Source organism: Bombina bombina, chromosome 4, assembly GCF_027579735.1.
Source record: "Bombina bombina isolate aBomBom1 chromosome 4, aBomBom1.pri, whole genome shotgun sequence".
NCBI classification, from domain to species: domain Eukaryota; kingdom Metazoa; phylum Chordata; class Amphibia; order Anura; family Bombinatoridae; genus Bombina; species Bombina bombina.
In genome coordinates, this window is record NC_069502.1 from 14,807,323 (window position 1) to 14,828,956 (window position 21,634).

Sequence of the window (21,634 nt, forward strand, 5' to 3'; positions counted from 1 at the left end):
AGGACTAATGTTGCGAAAATTGAGAAATTTGAGTCCATTTTCACCTCGCCACACAGGTGCAGGCGCAGCAAGCCTTGCACTGAAAATATAAGCACTGTAACTGCCTGAAACTATTAACTAACACCTAACGCATGACCAAAATCTATCTACCTGTCAACCGTCAATCCCCACCACAATATCTAATACAGTATATAAACCCCTAATCCGCCATTAACCCACTTCTCAATAAACCTAATAAATATATTAACCCCTAATCCGCCATTAACCCACATCGCAATAAACCTAATAAATATATTAACCCCTAATCCGCCATTTACCCACAACACAATAAACCTAATAAGTGTATTAACCCCTAATCCTCCAAACCCCCACAACACAAATAACTAATTAAATTACTAAACCATCTAACCTAACACCCCCTAAATTAACCCCAATTACCTAAATTACAAAAAAGTTACAATTAAAATAAAAAAGATATTACTTAAAAAAACTAAAATTAAATTAATCTAAGATTACAAAAAATACAAAAGTCTAACATCACATAAAATAATAAACCAAATTATAAAAAAATAAAAATAAACCTAATCCCTATAAAAATATAAAAAAACCTCCCAAAATAAAAACACCCCCTAATCTAATACAAAATTACCAATAGCCCTTAAAATGGTCTTTTGTAGGGCATTGCCCTAAGTTAAACAGCTCTTTTGCATTGAAAAAATACTAAGTCCCCCTCTAACAGTAAAGCCCACCACCCACCAAACCCCCCAAAATAAAAAAACTAACACTAAAAAATCCTAAACTACCCTTTGCAATTAAAGGGGTATTCAGCTCTTTTGCTGCCCTTAAAAGGGTATTCAGCTCTTTTAAGAGTGCCCAATAAATCCCTAATCTGAAAAATAACAAACCCCCAAAAATAAAAAAAAAATCCTAAATCTAACCCCCAAATAGATACTCACCATTCTTGAAGTCCGGCGGAGAAGATACTAATCCAGGCAGTGAAGTCTTCTTCCAAGTGGCCGACGTCTTCTTCCAAGCGTGGGCCACTTCCTTCTTCATCCAGGACCAAGCCGGCGCAGAGCGGAGATGAGCACAGGGCAGGACCGGCGACCACAGAGCCATGGAGCGTGGAGGATCCTCTTCATATGATCGCCGCCGTACACTGAATAGTGAATTCAAGGTACGCGTTTAAATATGGCGTCTCTTGCATTCCTATTGGCTGATTTAATTCTTCAAATTCAAATCAGCCAATAGGATGAGAGCTACTGAAATCCTATAGGATCCTCCACGGTCGCCGGTCCTGCTCCGCGCTCATCTCCGCCGCTCCGGCTTGGTCCTGGATGAAGAAGGAAGTGGTCCCCGCTTGGAAGAAAACTTCACTGCCTGGAACAGGACCTTCTCCGCCGGACTTTAGGAATGGTGAGTACCTATTTGGGGGTTAGAGTTAGGATTTTTTTTTTTTTTTTTTTAGATTAGGGTTTTAATGGGCAATCGTAAAAGTTGAATGCTCTTTTAAGGGCAATGCCCATAGAAAAGCCTCTTTAGGGGCAATGAGTAGTTTAGTTTTTTTTGTGTTAGGTTTATTTATTTTGGGGGGTTTGGTGGGTGGTGGGTTTTACTGTTAGGGCTGTTTTATTTAGGGCAATGCCCTACAAAAAGTAAACACCCGGCCTAGTCCCTTCCATCACATAGACCAAGGCATTTACATAAATACACAATGACTGCCGAAACACTAGCCGAATGGGATAAGCTTTTAGCAACTAGCACACAAACCTCAACCAGGCACTCCCCACTTACTCCCATAATTGAAAACATGGATCTCCCATACTGTAAGATGGGCTTCCAGGTTAAACAACCATATAACCTTAAAACAGGAACCATGCAGTTCCTCACAGAAAATAACCTCACTAAATCACAAGCCCATTTAATGGAAACTCACGGAGAGATTTTCTCATCGTGGCTTCGATACAGTCAACTACGTCATTACATCTCTCATCACAAACATAGGAAGGATATGGGTAGGGGACTCACACCCTTTGAAAAACTTTGCACCCTAACAGATACCCCCGGACATCTTATATCCTTACTATATAAATTGACTTTACTAGACGACCCCACAACACTCCCATCTTATACATCAGCCTGGAATAGAGAGTTACAACATGAAATAGACCGCGACTCTTGGATTAATGCCTTTACACTCACAAAACGCTCCTCGGTATCCGCTACTATACAGGAAATCCACATAAAATTCTTGAGCCGCTGGTACCTAACCCCTTCGAGGATCCATAAAATATATCCCTCAGTGAACAATAAGTGCTGGAGAGGCTGCGGTGAGGAAGGCACCCTGGTCCATATTTGGTGGTCCTGCCCCAGATTACAAACGTTCTGGTCAAAAGTTTTTACTTTCATCTCAGATTTGCTAGGAATTCATATACCAAACACACCAGAGAGCATCCTGTTTTGCTCTCTACCCAAAATAAAAGACTCTACCAAACTGGCATTCCTTTTGATAATGCTAACAGGCGCAAAAAAACTCATACCCAAAAGGTGGAAGAAACAATGTGTTCCATCCATACTTGAATGGAAACATCAAGTGTCAGAGCTCATTACCTTAGAAAGATATCATTATCTTAAAATAGAGAAATTAGAAACTCATGAATTGATCTTGGGAATGTGGAATAAAACAATTTGAGTTAATTATCCACTCCCTTCCCCCCTTTTTTTTTTTTTCTTTCCTCTCTCTCTCGCCCCTCTCTTCCCCTTTTTGCTCCTCTATCATTCCCCCTTTTTCCTCTGCTATCTCCTTCTTAGGTATTTTCACGGTTTGCACCTATATTCTGACGATTGTAATTTTATTGCCTCCAGCATATTCTTTTATATCTGTTGTCCAAAATGGACATAGAGAAGACGCTTGTAAAAGGAAAAACAACATCAAAATGTCTATATAATTTTGTACATTCTTTTTTGGTTCATGTATGTTAATATCTTGAATTTACATCAATAAAGCTGTTTTGGAAAAAAAAAAAAAAAAAGTAAACACCCTCCACCATATTGTCCTAAAACAACACTACCGCCAATTACTGTATATTTTTTGCTGGCTGCCAGCAGAGCTCAGCTGGGACACTGTGATTGGCAGAAGACTTGGACCTGGTCAATAGAACACGTGGACTTTCGCCCGTAACCTATGGCTACAACCTACAACTTCTACAAGTAATGCCACACGCTTGCGTTGCTAGACACTGTGCTGCAGCATATTTATGCGTTTTCACGCTGCGCATATTATTTAAAAAATACTACTACACATAGCAGTACATAGTACCACCCTGACCCTACATATTTCTCACTCCATAAATAACAAGCAGCCCCGCCGGTACCTCAGACACTTACATTCATATGCCGGGTACGGGCCGCTCTTCGCTCCATGCTGAAGATGCTCCGCCTCCGGAAGTAAGCCAGCCAGGTACCGGGACTGGAGGCAGAGTGACAGCAAATGAAAGTCGGGTTGTGGGAGGGACTGATGATGAGTTAGAGGTGGGTAATGAGGAGCGACCCGCAGATTGTAAAAGGAGCACTCAGAGGGAGGGATAATCACAGAGCAAGGATAAGGGTGGCAAAGTCTAGGCAGGATCATAGTGGTATATATCAGGGAGAAGCTGGCAAGAGGAGAGGTACACAAATGCTGTGGCTTGATGGGGGGGGGGGGGGCAGATGGGGGGCAAAGGAATTATTAGGGAGGTAATTGCCCCCCTTGCCCCCCTGTAGCGACGCCACTGTGTTTAGGTCTGCCTGTCTTGTTCTCCCTCCCTGTTCATTCTGTGTCCTCTAGCTTGGGTATTGGTTTCCACTAGTAATTGAATGACGTTGTGGACTCTCCATATCTTAGGAAAGAAATTGAAATGTATAAATTTCTTTGTTTCTGGATATGGAGAGTCCAAGACCCCATCCTTTAATAAGACAGTTATTTTTGACTAAACCTCAGGCACCTCTACACCTTTGTGTTATTCTTTTTCCATTTCCCTTTGGTTAAATGACTGGGGATTATGGGTAGGGGAGTGAAATTTAACAACTTTGCTGTGGTGCTCTTTGCCTCCTCTGCTGGCCAGGAGTGATATTCTCACTAGTAATTGAATGATGTTGTGGACTCTCCATATCCGGAAAGAAAGAAATTTATCAGGTAAGTATAAATTTTGTTTTTGGGAGGCAGGTTAGACTTTTAAAGGATTTTTGATATTTTTTTTTATTTTCTTAGGCGCCGGCAGTTTCTAAAGTGCTGTAAGTCACTGGCGACTCCAGAAATGTGTATTTACGCACATTTCTGGCCAACTTACAGCACTTTATTAACTGCCGCTGCCGTATATAAGACACCCTGATGTGTGAGATTCAATTTCGGTCGGCGCAATTTTCAGCAGTTACGCTGAAGTTTGCGCTGCATATGTAATCTCACCCATTGTGCTAACCAGAAAGAGTGAGGGAGTAGGAGTTGAAGGGGGGGAGTGAAAAAGAGAGACACACAGAGATGGTCACTGTACAAAATATTGCTATAGGGATCTATGCGAATAGATAGTTATGTATCATTATTCGTTTCTATTAATCATGGGCTATTGATGAGGGATGGGGACAAAGAACTGGAATGCCACAAAGTAATTTCAGTGGTAACATGGCATCAAAATATTTATTTGATTGGGTGCTTATACCTAGATATAGTTTTCACACTCAGCTGGTGTATTAATTAATTTCAATACTATATAATATTTTTGTTCTTTAAAGGTTTTTTATACAAACATAGATTAGACCAAAAGATAAGACCCATCAAGTCTACTCATTACTTGTGCAGTATAAACTTACTTCCACAGTTTTTCTATCATATCACCTCTTTCCCTTCTCTCCTCTAATATATACATATTTATATTTTAGACCATGTACCATTTAATAGCCTCTTTTGGATGGTTTCTAGTTTATTTATATCCTTTTTGAAATATGTTCTCCAGAACTGTATTCAATATTCCAGATGAGGTCTAACTAGTAATCTGTAAAGCGGCATAAGAACCATTCTATTTCTGCTGCTAATACCTCTCCCAATGCAACCAAATATTCTGCTGGCCTCACTCCCTGCAATACAACATTGTTTACCAAATTTTAAATCATCTGAAATAATAATTCCCAAGTCCTGCTCCTCTTTTGTTACTCTTAGTAATGTTGTACCATTGAGTCTGTATCCTTAATGCATATTGTTGCACTTGGTAATATTACATTTTAGATTGCGCAAATCAATGCTTAAGTGTAATATATAGACAAATTTGGGAGTGCAAGCAACGTTATTTGATTTAAAAAAAAGTTATTTAATATTAATATTGTATATACAATCAAATTTACTCATATATAAGCAACAAAAATCAATCGATTAAATCACTAAAATCACAAAAAACTTTTCTGCTTACCTATCCGCAACACTTTAGGTGGCGGATAGCAATTACCTTGATCTGATCCGCGTTCAAGCAGGGGGTGGCATTGCACAATCAGTGAATTATATAATGTTAAATGTGAGCAGCATACTTCTGCCCGCTCAGTGCAAGATTGTGCGGACGCATTGCTGTCTTTTTTTTTTTATATTAAAGTGTCAGTAAACCTAAAAAATAATGTTATATAATTCTGCACATATTATATAACATTATTTTAGTGCTATTGTTATAAAATCTTTTTTCCCCTTTGAATTTTAAAAAAATATGCCGCTTTTACAGACCCGCTCTCTGCTCTCTGCTGAGCGGGTCTTTTTTTTTTACTCAGCGCATCGGACCAGCTGTATAGTCAGACAGAGCAGGGCCGGGCTGTGACTATAAAGGGAAAAGTATAAAATTATTTTTTTAGGTTTACTGTCCCTTTAAGTAATTGAATTGTTTAATTTGCAAGCCCTATTGTAATGTATGCATCACCTTACTTAAATGCAAGAAACATTCTTTGCAAGACACTGTTCTGAAGGTAAAATCTACCTTTAAAGAATTTGGACAGGTGCTTAATAATACTGGCAAGATTTCTTAAACGATCTTGCAAGCCCAGAGACCTTTTGATAATTAGGCCCTTATTCGTAGACATGAGCTTTCTCATTTTTTGCTGACTGTATTATATTACTTTTCCCTTTTTAAACTATATTGAAATTGCAACTGATTTTGATACTGGTGCTTTCTTTAAATGTTGGTAGCTTAGAGGTCAGAAAATATATGAAAGGCTTTGAGTTCTGATGAGGAGCATCATTTTCACATAATGACCCGATGATAAATCCTTGCTCTTATTATCTGAGTGAAATGAAATGCTGTGAGATTTGTAGCATATATATTGTACCTTCAGATCTTTCATTGCTTAGAGAAAACAATAGGAAAAAAAAATGGAACAAGCTGCCCTTGTTAGAGAGACAATATATCAAAATGCAACCTCATTCTGCCACATACAGTGATAATTTAATGTAGTGCAAACTCTATAGGCTTTTATAACAGTAATTGTATTTCTGCTGGTATCTTAAATAGGTTCATATCCCTGTGCTTGTTCAGACTAAATTGTGCAAAAATGAACAAATGAAACAGTAAGTGATGATAGTTCTGTTCTGAATTTACCAGAATAATTATTTTATAAAAAATATTTTGGGTTCAGATCTTTTTTTGTAATTCCTTTATATTATAAAATACCTTTTAGGCATTTGAAAAATAATTGTGCATAGGGGGAAACACTTATCTTGGCTCTCTCTAAAACCATACTAACCACAAAAGAATCTTTGGGGGAGGGACAAAAACAAGCTCCTCCCATGTCTGACCCCCTGTTCTTAGTTATAGAACATGAGACAGAGATGTACAAGAAAAGGGTTGAGAAATTGAGGACCATTATCTAGGGATATGAGTCAAGATATAGAAATTAGGGTATTTGATGGAATTTCTAGTTTTATTAAATATCCAAAAGATGAACTAAATAAATCAATCATTATTATTATTATTTAATTATTTATTTATTTATTTATAAAGTGAACAAAAATTTGATATAGTTGTAAGCGGATGGTTTTCATGTTTTTTTACAATACCATATAGAATAAACCCCAGTGACTGTTAAAACACTTTTTGAAAAAAGACTGTCTTTTGTGAAAAATCAAGGAATATGCACTTCTTTATCTCCATGAAGGGAGATTAATTTAAGTTGTTATACTCTGAGCTTGGTCATAAACTCAGAAATATGTATGTGCCCAGTGTTGCAGTAATATGTGCCCAGTGTTGCAGTAATAACCAAACCTTACTTTTATTTTACTTACTCTCTTGGAGGTTAAAAGTCTTCAAACAACATCTTCATCCCATTTGGGACTTTTTATACACTTTTGGGACTTTTAATACAGAATATATATCCTTTGATAGTGCACTATATCACTTTTTTTGTTCACTTTTATTGTGATTTAAAAGTTATCTATTGTTTGTTTATTCATTTGTAACAAATGCTTGTACTGCTGTACATGCAAATAATGGTGTCAGTTCTAAAATGTCAGATTTTCTATCCGATATTGGAAAAACATTTTCCCCCCATAAGCAAATTGATCACAATCTTTCAAATCAATTAAACACATCCAAAATTGTTAACTTACAGGATTTCTATTTTCCTACAATAGCATTTAGAACTAATGATAATGGATGCCAGTCATTATGGGTTACTGAGGTTAATGTCCTTGTGTTTTGTTGTTGTTGTTTTTTTTGCAATTGGATAGAGTGGTGTTTTAAATTAAATGCTAAACAATCTGAATTAAAATAAAATTAAACTTTTATGATTCAGATAAAGCAAGCCATTTTAAATTCACTTCTATTATCTAATTTGCATTGTTCTTTTGGTATTATTTGCTGAAAAGCATACCTAGGTATGCTCAAGAGCAGCAGTGCAATACTGGGAGCTAGCTGATGATTGGTGGCTGCACATCCTGTATATGCCTGTTGTCATTGGCTCACTCTATGGGATCATCTAGCACCCAGTAGTGCATTGCTGCTCCTTCAGCAAAGGAAAACAAGAGAATGAAACAACTTTGATTTTAGAGGTAAAATGGAAAGTGGTTTAAAATTGTATGGTCTCTCTTAAAGACAATATTTGGGTTTCATGTCCCTTTAAGAGGGTGAAATTGCTTCAAATCACAAAAATGTGAGTATGAACAAAGATAGCAGGATTTCTAAATGCCATTTTTAGATGTCACAGTTGTGATATCCATTTTCTTGTGTTTCTTTCTTATCTCGTTATCTATATAAGATATTGTTAGTCTATTAAATGCATATTCATTTGTAAATGTTTCTTTAAAATATATACATATAAATCTTTCTTATATGTATTTTTATGTTTCTAATTGTAACATGTTTAAGAAAGAGGTGAAGTCAGGGTCTCGAGCAGTCCTTACTTTATACTACTATATTATACATTGAGTAATAGGCTTTGGGCTCAATAATAACAGTCTTGATAATACTTTATACCTTTATACCTCTATATAATAGTTACTCTACAATTCACACAAAATATCTGAATCACTTTACTTTGATCACAGCTCTTTAACCCCTTAACGACACGAGTCATACAGGGTACGTCGCACACAACCTGGTCTTTAAAGACCAGCGACGTACCCTGTACGACTTTAGGGATTAAAGCGGCTGGAAGCGATCCTGATCGCTTCCAGCCGCTTTACGGTTATTGCAGTGATGCCTCGATATCGAGGCATCCTGCAATAACATTTTTCCCCCATCCGATGCAGAGAGAGCCACTCTGTGGCCCTCTCTGCACCGGCATCGATGGCCGCAATCGTTGGTGGGTGGGAGCTGACCGTGGGAGGTGGGTGGGCGGCCATCGGTGACAAATTGAAGAGAGAGGGGGGCGGGATCGGGGGCGGGGTTGTTGGGCGCGCGCACGGGGGCCGGTGGGTGGGCGCATGCACGGGGAGGGAGTGGGTGGGAACCGCTACACTACAGCAAAATAATTATATAAGACTGGCAGTAAGGGGGGATACAATCCCCAACAAAAATAAATCTAAGGGATCTGGGAGCGGGTGGGGGATTTGTCTGTTGGGGGGGGAAGCTACACTACAGAAAAAATGGAAAAAAAAATAAAAAAAACCTAAAAAAAACCCATTTGTATTTGCAAATAGGGTACTGGCAGACAGCTGCCAGTACCCAAGATGGCTCCCAGTAAGGTAGAGGTGGAGGGTTAGAGAGCTGTTTGGGGGGGGGGATCAGGGAGGTTGGGGCTAAGGGGGGATCCTACACAGCTGCATATGTAAATATGCTTTACAATTTTTTTTTACATTTTAAATATACCTTTTATTTTAGTACTGGCAGACTTTCTGCCAGTACTTAAGATGGCGGGGACAATTGTGGGATGGGGGAGGGAAGAGAGCTATTTGGGAGGGATCCTGGGGTGTGATGTGTCAGGTGGGAGGCTGATCTCTACGCTAAAGCTAAAATTAACCCTGCAAGCTCCCTACAAATGACCTAATTAACCCCTGCACTGCTGGGCATAATACACGTGTGGTGCGCAGCGGCATTTAGCGGCCTTATAATTACCAAAAAGCAATGCCAAAGCCATATATGTCTGCTATTTCTGAACAAAGGGGATCCCAGAGAAGCATTTACAATCATTTATGCCATACTTGCAAAAGTTGTTTGTAAATAATTTCAGTGAGAAATCTAAAATTGTGAAAAATTTTATGTTTTTTTTTAATTTGATCGCATTTAGCGGTGAAATGGTAGCATGAAATATACCAAGATGGGCCTAGATCAATACTTGGGGTTGTCTACTACACTACACTAAAGCTAAAATTAACCCTAGATGCTCCCTACATGCTCCCTAATTAACCCCTTCACTGCTGGGCAAAATACACGTGTGATGCGCAGTGGCATTTAGCAGGCTTCTAATTACCAAAAAGCAACGCCAAAGTCATATATTTCTGCTATTTTTGAACAAAGGGGATCCCAGAGAAGCATTTACAACCATTTATGCCATAATTGCACAAGTTGTTTGTAAATAATTTCAGTGAGAAACCTAAAGTTTGTGAAAATATTTGGGAAAAAGTGAACAATTTTTTTTATTTGATTGCATTTGGTGGTGAAATGGTGGCATGAAATATACCAAAATGGACCTAGATCAATACTTTGGGATGTCTTCTAAAAAAAAATATATACATGTCAAGGGTTAATCAGGGATTCCTGACAGATATCAGTGTCCCAATGTAACTAGCGCTAATTTTGAAAAAAAATGGTTTGGAAATAGCAAAGTGCTACTTGTATTTATGGCCCTATAACTTGCAAAAAAAAACAAAGAACATGTAAACATTGGGTATTTCTAAACTCAGGACAAAATTTAGAAACTATTTAGCATGGGTGTTTTTTGGTGGTTGTAGATGTGTAAGAGATTGTGGGGGTATTTTTCCTAATATTTTATCATTTTTTAAAAGTAAATGATAAGATATGATGAAAATAATGGTATCTTTAGAAAGTCTTTAGAAAGTCCATTTAATGGCGAGAAAAACGGTATATAATATGTATGGGTACAGTAAATGAGTAAGAGGAAAATTACAGCTAAACACAAACACCGCAGAAATTTAAAAATAGCCCTGGTCCTTCAGGGAAAGAAATTGAAAAATGGCCGTGTCCTTAAGGGGTTAAGACATATCACTATTAGTGGTTCTAAATCTCCTTTAAAGTGAATGTAAACTTTGATGAATGAAAGCCCGGTTTTTAAAAATACAATTCAAAACAGGGGCACTTTCATTCATCAAAGTTTAGAAAGCAGTCGTTTTGTTTAAAAATGTATCTTTCTTTTTTTCACAGCCAGAGCAGCTTCCCCCACACCGAGATCCTCTCTTCACACATCAGCAATGACTAATCTAGCTTCCTCCAATCACGGCTTTCCCCCCATGGGGAGTCATTGAGGCCTACTTATCAAGCCGTCAACTTTCTTGCATTTGACGGCGCCAATACGCTCGCCTGACATCGCCTAACATTGCGGCCGCGGACCTGAATGCGCTCTCCATATTTATTAAAAAAGCTGTCAAAAAGCTGCGCACCAAGTACGGGCCGATGAGCAGCGGACTGTTGTTAACTAACAGTAATCGATCTCGCTGCTATTCGGCTTTTCCCCAGCTTTATTTATATACTGTCACTAAACACCGCCACTATACTAAAATGTTTAACCCCTATCCCACCGCTCCCGGAGTCCGCCACAACTAAATAAAGTTATTAACCCCTATCCCGCTGCTCCCAGAGCCCACTGCAACTCGAATACAGTTATTAACTCCTATTCCACCATTCCCCGACACCGCCGCAACTAACTAAATGTATTAACTCCTATCCCTCCGCTCCCGGAGCCCACCGCAACTAAATACATGTATTAACCCCTAAACCCCTGGCCTCCCACATCACTACCACTTACTAAACCTATTAACCCCTAAACTGCCAGCCCCCCACATTGCCATAAAATAAATTAACCTATTAACCCCTAAACCTAACAACCCACTAACTGTACATTAAAATTACATCATCCCTAGCTCATAATAAATTTAAACTTACCTGTAGAATTAAAATAAACTATATTAAACTATTAATTAACCTACCCTAACTATTATACTAAAATTACATTAAACTATATTAAACTATTAATTAATCTACCCCAACTGTTATACTAAAATTACATTAAACTACAAATTAAATAAAATATATTATATAGTTAAAAACCTAAACCTACTCAAATAATTTGAATCTACTTTTAAAAATTACAAAGTTACAAAAAACTAACAACTAAGTTACACAAAATAACAAACACTAAGTTATAAAAAATAGATTATCAAATATTTAACCCCTTAACGACCGAGGACGTGCAGGGTACGGCCTCAAAAAAAAAGGCAGTTAACGCCTGAGGACGTACCCTGCACGTCCTCGTGTGGAAAGCAGCTGGAAGCGATCCTGCTCGCTTCCAGCTGCTTTCTGGTTATTGCAGTGATGCCTCGATATGGAGGCATCCTGCAATAACCTTTGGTAGCCATCCGATGCAGAGAGAGCCACTCTGTGGCCCTCTCTGCACCGGAGATCTGTGGCTTTCCTCGTTGGTGGGTGGGAGCCTGTGTGGGAGGCGGGTGGCGGCCATCGATGGCCCTGGTCATGTGGAGGGGGGCGGGATCGTGGGCGGGAATGTCCGGGGGCGCCCGCGTGCACGAGGGGGCGGGCACGTGCACGGGGAGGGAGTGGGTGGAAACCGCTACACTACAGAAAAAAATGTGTCCCAAAATGAAAAAAAGTGGGCCAAAAACGTTAATTTTTTTTTAAAAAAGCAATCAGTTAGGTGGTGGGGGTTGGTCTGTGGGGGGGGGGGGGGGGGGAAGCTACACTACAGAAAAAAAACACAAAAACCCCCCCATTTTTTTTTTGCAAACTAGGTACTGGGCCAAGATGGCCCTCAATAAGGCAGAGGGGGAGGGTTAGAGAGCTGTTTTGGGGGGGATCAAGGAGGTTGGGGGCTAAGGGAGGATCCTACACAGCAGCATATGTAAATATGCTAATTTTTTTAAATTTTTTTTTAAAAAAAACCTTTTATTTTAGTACTGGCAGACTTTCTGCCAGTACTTAAGATGGCGGGGACAATTGTGGGGTGGGGGAGGCAAGGGAGCTGTTAGGGAGGGATCAGGGGGTGGGATGTGTCAGGTGGGAGGCTGATCTCTACACTAAAGCTAATATTAACCCTGCAAGCTCCATACAAACTACCTAATTAACCCCTTCCCTGCTAGCCATAATACACGTGTGATGCGCAGCAGCATTTAGCGACTTTCTATTACCAAAAAGCAACGCCAAAGTCATATATGTCTGCTATTTCTGAACAAAGGGGATCCCAGAGAAGCATTTACAACCGTTTGTGCCATAATTGCACAAGCTGTAAATAATTTTAGTGAGAAACCTAAAATTGTGAAAAATTTAACGTTTTTTTTTTTTATTTGATCGCATTTGACGGTGAAATGGTGGCATGAAATATACGAAAATGGGCCTAGATCAATACTTGGGGTTGTCTACTACACTACACTAAAGCTAAAATTAACCCTAGAAGCTCCCTACATGCTCCCTAATTAACCCCATTCACTGCTGGGCATAATACACGTGTTGTGCGCAGTGGCATTTAGCAGCCTTCTAATTACCAAAAAGCAAAGCCAAAGCCATATATGTCTGCTATTTCTGAACAAAGGGGATCCCAAAGGAGCATTTACAACCATGTATGCTATAATTGCATAAGTTGTTTGTAAATAATTTCAGTGAGAAACCTAAAGTTTGTGAAAAAATTTGTGAAAAAGTGAACAATTTTTTTTTATTTGATCGCATTTGGCGGTGAAATGGTGGCATGAAATATACCAAAATGGGCCTAGATGAATACTTTGGGATGTCTTCTTAAAAAAATATATACATGTCAATGGATATTCAGGGATTCCTGAAAGATATTAGTGTTCCAATGTAACTAGCTCTAATTTTGAAAAAAAAGTGGTTTGGAAATAGCAAAGTGCTACTTGTATTTATGGCCCTATAACTGGCAAAAAAAGCAAAGAACATGTAAACATTGGGTATTTCTAAACTCAGGACAAAATTTAGAAACTATTTAGCATGTTTTTTTTTGGTGGTTGTAGATGTGTAAAAGATTTTGGGGATCAAAGTTAAAAAAAGTGTGTTTTTTTCCATTTTTTCCTCATATTTTATAAAATTTTTTATAGTAAATTATAAGATAATGGTATCTTTAGAAAGTCAATTTAATGGCGAGAAAAACAATATATAATATGTGTGGGTACAGTAAATGAGTAAGAGGAAAATTACAGCTAAACACAAACACAGCAAAAATGTAAAGATACCCTTGGTCCCAAACGGACAGAAAATGGAAAAGTGCTGTGGTCATTAAGGGGTTAAAGGGACACTGAACCCAAATTTTTTCTTTCGTGATTCAGATAGAGCATGGCATTTTAAGCAACTTTCTAATTTACTCCTATTATCAAATTTTCTTTATTCTCTTGGTATCTTTATTTGAAATGCAAGAATGTAAGTTTAAATGCCGGCCCATTTTTGGTGAACAACCTAGGTTGTCATTGCTGATTGGTGGATAAATTAATCCACCAATCAAAAACTGCTGTCCAGAGTTCTGAACCAAGAAAAAACCTTAGATGCCTTCTTTTTCAAATAAAGATAGCAAAAGAACAAAGAAACATTGATAATAGGAGTAAATTTGAAAGTTGCTTAAAATGGCATGCTCTATCTGAATCACAAAAGAAAAAAAATGGGTTCAGTGTCCCTTTAAACTAATTACACCTAATCTAAGAGCCCTATGAAAATAAAAAAAAAAACCAAAATTAAAAAAAACATTAAACTATATTAAGCTATTAATTAATCTAACCTAACTGTTATACTAAAGTTACATTAAACTACAGATTAAATTAAATATATTATATAGTTAAAAACCTAACCCTACTCAAATAATTTAAATCTATTAAAAATTACAAAGTTACAAAAAAACTAACAACTAAGTTGCAAAAAATAAAAAATAAACACTGTTACACAAAATAAAAAATAAATTATCAATTATTTAAACTAATTACACCTAATCTAAGAGCCCTATGAAAATAAAAAAGCCCCCCAAAATAAAAAAACCCTAGCCTACAATAAACTACCAATGGCCCTTAAAAGGGCCTTTTGCAGGGCATTGCCCCAAAGAAATCAGCTCTTTTACCTGTAAATAAAAATACAAATACCCCCCAACAGTAAAACGCACCATCCACACATCCAACCCCCCCAAATAAAATTCTGTCTAAAAAAACTAAGCTCACCATTGCCCTGAAAAGGGCATTTGGATGGGCATTGCCCTTAAAAGGGCATTTAGCTCTTTTTCCGCCCAAAGTTCCTAATCTAAAATTAAAACCCACCCAATAAACCCTTAAAAAAAACTAACACTAACCCCTGAAGATCCACTTACAGTTTTTGAAGACCCGACATCCATCCTCAACGAAGCGACAGAAGTCCTCAGCGAAGCCGGCAGAAGTCTTCATCCAAGCGGGCCGAAGTCTTCATCCAAGCCAGAAGAAGTCTTCATCCAGACGGCATCTTTTATCTTCATCCATCCGGCACGGAGTGGCTCCATCTTCAAGACATCCGGCACGGAGCATCCTCTTCTACCGACGTCTTCTGAAAAATTAAGTTTCCCTTCAAATGACGTCATCCAAGATGGCGTCCCTTAGATTCCGATTGGCTGATAGAATTCTATCAGCCAATAGGAATTAAGGTAGAAAAATATCCTATTGGCTGTTGCAATCAGCCAATATGATTGAGCTTTCATCCTATTGGCTGATCTAATCAGCCAATAGGATTGAGATCGCATTCTATTGGCTGATTGGAATAGCCAATAGAATGCAAGCTCAATCCTATTAGCTGATCTACCTTAATTCCTATTGGCTGATAGAATTCTATCAGCCAATCGGAATCTAAGGGATGCCATCTTTGATGACGTAATTTAAAGGGAAACTTCATTGTTCAAGAAGATGTTGAAAGAAGAGGATGCTCCGCGACGGATGTCTTGAAGATGGAGCCGCTCTACGCCGGATGGATGAAGATAGAAGATACCATCTGGATGAAGACTTCAGCCCGCTTGGATGAAGACTTCTGCCGGCTTCGCTGAGGACTTCTGTCGCTTCGTTGAGGATGGATGTCGGGTCTTCAAAAACTGTAAGTGGATCTTTGGGGGTTAGTGTTAGTTTTTTTTAAGGGTTTATTGGGTGGGTTTTAATTTTAGATTAGGGACTTTTGGCAGAAAAAGAGCTAAATGCCCTTTTAAGGGCAATGCCCATCCAAATGCCCTTTTCAGGGCAAAGGGGAGCTTAGGTTTTTTAGATATAATTTTATTTGGGGGGGTTGGTTGTGTGGGTGGTGGGTTTTACTGTTGGGGGGTATTTGTATTTGTATTTACAGGTAAAAGAGCTGATTTCTTTGGGGCAATGCCTCGCAAAAGGCCCTTTTAAGGGCCATTGGTAGTTTATTGTAGGCTAGGTTTTTTTTTTATTTTGGGGGGCTTTTTTATTTTCATAGGGCTCTTAGATTAGGTGTAATTAGTTTAAATAATTGATAATTTATTTTTTATTTTGTGTAACTTAGTGTTTATTTTTTTTTGTAACTTAGTGTTTGTTATTTTGTGTAACTTAGTTGTTAGTTTTTTGTAACTTTGTAATTTTTAATAGTAGATTTAAATTATTTGAGTAGGGTTAGGTTTTTAACTACTGTATATAATATAGTTAATTTAATTTGTAGTTTATTGTAATTTTAGTATAGCAGTTAGGGTAGATTAATTATTAGTTTAATATAGTTTATTGTAATTTTAGTGTAATCGTTAGGGTAGATTAATTATTAGTTTAATATAGTTTATTGTAAATTTAGTATAACAGTTAGGGTAGATTAATTATTAGTTTAATATAGTTTATTGTAACTTTGGTATAATAGTTAGGGTAGGTTAATTAATAGTTTAATATAGTTTAATGTAATTCTAAAGGTAAGTTTAAATTTATTATAAGATAGGGATTATGTAATTTTAATGTACAGTTAGCGGGTTGTTAGGTTTAGGGGTTAATAGGTTAATTTAGTTTATGGCGATATGGGGGGCTGGCGGTTTAGGGGTTAATAGGTTTAGTAAGTGGTAGTGATGTGGGAGGCCAGGGGTTTATGGGTTAATAACTTTATTTAGTTGCGGTGGGCTCCGGGAGCGGCGGGATAGGGGTTAATATATTTATTCAGGTGGCGGCGGGGTCCGGGAGCGGCGGAATAGGGGTTATTAACATTATGTAGGTGAAGGCAATGTAGGGGGCGGCAGATTAGGGGTGTTTAGACTCGGGGTATATGTTAGGGTGTTAGGTGTAAACATAACTTTTATTCTCCCATAGGAATCAATGGGATATCGGGCAGCAGCGAACATAAGCTTTCGCTGCTTTCAGACTCCCATTGATTCCTATGGCATCCGCGGTCTCCAGGGCAGCAGATTGAAAAGTAGGTACGCTGGGCCGGAATAGTGGTGAGCGCACCTGTTAGCAGTTTGATAACTAACAAAAGTAGTCAGATAGTGCCGAATTTGCATTCACAACATCTGTAATGACGTAAGCATTGATCTGTGTCGGACTGAGACCGGCGGATCGTATGTTACGTCATAGATTTCAGCTTTTGCTGGTCTGTATGCTTTGATAAATGAGGCGAATCAAGCTTGTCACAATTACGCTGCAGAATAACACCGTATTTGCGGTTGACGGCTTGATAAATAGGCCTCATTGCCTGAGGCCATGCCGTGATTAGAGGAATCTGGATTAGTCATTGCTGATGAGTGAAGAGAGGATTTCCGGTTGGGGGAAGCTGCTCTGGGTGTGAAAAGAAGAAAGGTACGTTTTTAAACAAAACGGCTGCTTTCTAAACTTTGATGAATGAAAATGCCCCTTTTTTTAATAGTATTTTTAAAAACCGGGCTTTCAAATTATGTGCCATGGTCCAAAAGTAACCGTATATCATTCTAGTTCTTCCACCTCTAGCAATTCAAGGTATATTGCAAGAGTAGCCCATATACTACTTGGGAGGTCTATAAAACTATATCTCATTCTAGTCTACCTCTATTGATACTAGTTATTTCATGTAGGTCCAAGAGTGGCCTACCTATAAATATATAAAAGGAGGTTTCATCTGTATTTGCCTATCATTCCTGGGTTTATATGTCATTATATGTATATGTTTATATTGTTGTACCTATATTGCTATATTTGGTGAATATATTTTTACCAAATGACGACTATATATTAGCTAAGCCTAACTTCATTGATCTTAATCCCCACACATAAACTCCAGGGTAGTCTATTGTTCTAATGGAAGGGTTAATACATTTTTGTAAAATAAATGTTAGACAAATTTTTCCTTATTAGGTTTATTTGTAAGTGATTTGTATATTTTCTCTTTATGGCACAAAAAATGTTCTTTTACCTGTTTATATTGAATGGTGGCAAATTATATTTGCAATGTAACTTTTGCTAAAAACCTCAATAAAACAAAAATTAACAAAACAAAAAAACGGGCTTTCATTCATCAAAGTTTACCTTCACTTTAATTTCCTATCCAGTAGGTCTATTTCTGATTGGCTATATATATATATTTTTTTTTTTTAAGAAAAAAAAAATGTTTATTGAGAACCAAAATTACATACAGTCAATCCACAATAGGGAGAATTATTTTCCACAAAAACGTCAGAGTAGTTACATAGATTTGACATATGGCATCCAGGAATAATATTGAGTGATAAACATCTGAGTATACTGTAAACAATATGTATATGTCTAGGTATTTGCTGGGAGGCATCCTCAGGTTCAGTAGAGGTCTCAAATAATAAAACATAAATCTAGTATTAATAGTAAAGATTTGTAAGTGACAAATATAACCACACATCTCAGATATCAAGGTGGTTTCAAGGTCATCATTAACTGTTCAAGAGTGCTGTGTAGAAGGGGAAGGCCAAAGGGAAGAGGGCAAAGGAGTCATCTCATGGGGGGGGATCGGGGAAGTCCAGGGAAGAAGGAAGGGTAGGGGAAGAAGGAGCAGAGAAGAAAGAGTAATAGTAGCGAAGAAATGATGGGGAATGGGGTGGGGGGGGGAGGGAAAGGAAAAAAAAAAAAAGAGGGGGAGGAAGAAGGGGGATCAATCAGATCAACCCGTGCACAATATCCTCAGGCCCAACTGCCTGGGGGAAAGAGCAGCAGCATGTGTCCGGAGCTACTGGATCTGGATCCAGTCTTCCCATATTGCCCAGTAGTCCTCCATTCGCTTAAGCGACCTATATGCGAATTTCTCCATGTTGGCCAGGTATTGAATCACCTCGCAAACGTCCGCGATTGTGGGTGGAGCAGTCTGTTTCCATGCTCTGGCAATACAAAGCTTAGTGGCTGCCATAACATAGATCACCAATTGCTTACTGCATTTTGGAAGAGCTTTATTTAGAATATGGAAGAGAGCCAGGCCTGGTGTCAGCTGCAAAGTCAGATTCATAGAATGTAACAGCGTTTCAACATCTCTCCAGAGATCTCGGATTTTCGGGCACGTCCACCAAACATGGGAATTAGAGCCCCCCTCGCCACACAATCTCCAGCACCCTGGGGAAACACTGGCGAACATTTTTGACAGTTTAGTAGGCACTCTGTACCATTGTAATATGAGTTTCATATAGCTTTCAAAAATCGTTATGCAATGAATCGTTTTTTTTTGTCAGCTGAATTGCATCTCTCAGCTCTGTGTCTGATATATTTAAGGCTAGCTCCCTGCACCACATTTTGATTTGGCCTGGAAGGCCCATCAAGTGGTCTTGTAACATGGCTTTATAATGAAATGTAAGAGGCTTCACCGTCCCAAACTCTCGCAACCATCTCTCTTCCCACTTAGAGTGGGGTCTTAAAGCTTGAGCCCCAAACCTCCAGGAATGCAGCAAGCTGAGTATCCTACAGCATTCAAAGTATAGCCATATGGGAGAACCCCGTAGTAGGTCAAGTATTTGGTGGACCATCATAAGCCTACCGTCTGAGAATAGATGTTCCACCACATCAATATTATGTTGTATCCAAAATTCTACATGGATATTTGGAAAGTCCCACACGAGACCCCTCATTTGGTGAATCGGTGAGGGTTGTGGGGCAATCTCTGTGTGATGTCTGAGCTCATGCCACACTTTAATATTTTGCTGCACTACGGGGTTAGTAACCCTGTCAACTAGTTGTTTGTGTCTGTGGACCCACAGAGCCCTTGGAAGATCTAGGCCCTCAGGCAAGTGATGTTCCTCAAGTCTGAACCATTTCGGTTTCTCTCTAGCAGGGCCCCAGGCCGTGATTTGTGACAGTCTAGCCGCTTCATAATAGAGAAATATGTTCAGAAAAGACACTCCGCCTCTAGAGAACCCTCTCTGCATAATTTTATAACTAATCCGGGGTGTCTTCTTCATCCAGACATATTTGGAAAAGAGTCGGTGGATATGCTGTAGGGTGCCGTGGGGAATATTCAGCGGGATGCATCGAAACAGATATAACACCTTAGGGAGCAGCGACATTTTCACCGTAGCTATACGCCCCATCCATGAGATTTCCCTGAAATCCCATCTGCTTATCAAAGACTGCAGCTCCACAATCAGGCCATCAAAATTTAGTGATAGAATGCTGTTCAAATCCACGCTTAGATGAATTCCTAAATGCTTAATAGACGTTGTAGACCAATGGAAATCATGCATTTCCTGTAGGTAAAGGAGCTGTTCGCTAGGCAGATTGATGCTATACGCCTCCATTTTCGACAAGTTTATCTTGTAGTAGCTCAGAGTGCTAAACCGTTCCAAAGTGGTAAAAACTGCTGGGACTGAGCTCACAGGTTTCGTGAGAAAGAGGGTGACATCATCTGCGTACAACGCAATTTTTTCTGTAGAAGGGCCCACCACCATTCCCTCAATATCAGATGACAAGCGGATCATCCCCGCTAAGGGTTCCATAACTAGGGCAAATAGCAAGGGGGACAGTGGGCAGCCCTGCCTGGTTCCATTGGAGATGTTAAAGGGTGGAGAGCAAAAACCCTGCCCTCTCAACCTAGTGCTTGGACTGGAGTATAGGACTCTGATCATGGTTATAGCCTCGGATGGAAAACCGAAAGTCTCCAAGACCCTCCACATGTATTCCCATCTGACCCTGTTGAACGCCTTTTCGGCATCCAGTGACAGGGCCAGAAGGGGAGTGTTCTGTCTCTTTGCTTCGGAAAAGATAGATATCAAGCGTCTAGTATTGGCTGGCCCTTGCCGGCCATTCACAAAGCCAACTTGATCTGTATCAATTAGAGACGGCAACAAGGGGGCCAATCTATCCGCAAGAATCTTAGAGTACAATTTTATGTCTACGTTGATCAGTGAAATAGGGCGGAAATTGCTACAATGGGATGGGTCTTTGCCCGGTTTAGGTATCGCAACAATAGTTGCTTCTAGGTATTCCTTAAGTATCAGTCCACCCGACCCAATTTCATTATACGCCTGACATAGTACGGATTGGAGTTGTGTCTGAAATTTTTTATAGAGTTGCCCTGGGAACCCATCCAGGCCCGGGGCTTTATCATTTTTTAACTGTTTAATAGCCAGTCCAATTTCTGTCTCAGTGATAGGTTCAACTAGCCTATCTCGATCTTCCTCTGAGACTGTGGGGAGGTTCAATTTTTCCAAAAAAGAGGAGATGGCCTGAGGAGGTACCGCCTTGGGACGCTCATAGGATTCAATATTATAGAGGCGCTCATAAAAGTCAGCGAAGGCCTTCCCAATATCATCAGGGGCATTTATCTTCTGTCCCCTATGATTAAGGTAAGGTATCCGGGAGCTAGCCATTCTCTGTTTCAGTTTGTTCGCTAACATCGAGCCAGCTTTATTGCTTTTGGAGTACATAACCATTTTAAATCTCGAAAGAGCATGTTTAAATTTTTCCATTTCCAGTTTTTTAATCTGAGATTTTAAGTCTAAAATCTCAGCTGACAAGCTAGCTGTAGGAGTCAGTTTGTTTTGCTGTTCTTTCGTCCTCAGATCGCAGGTTAGTTTACCCAGTGGG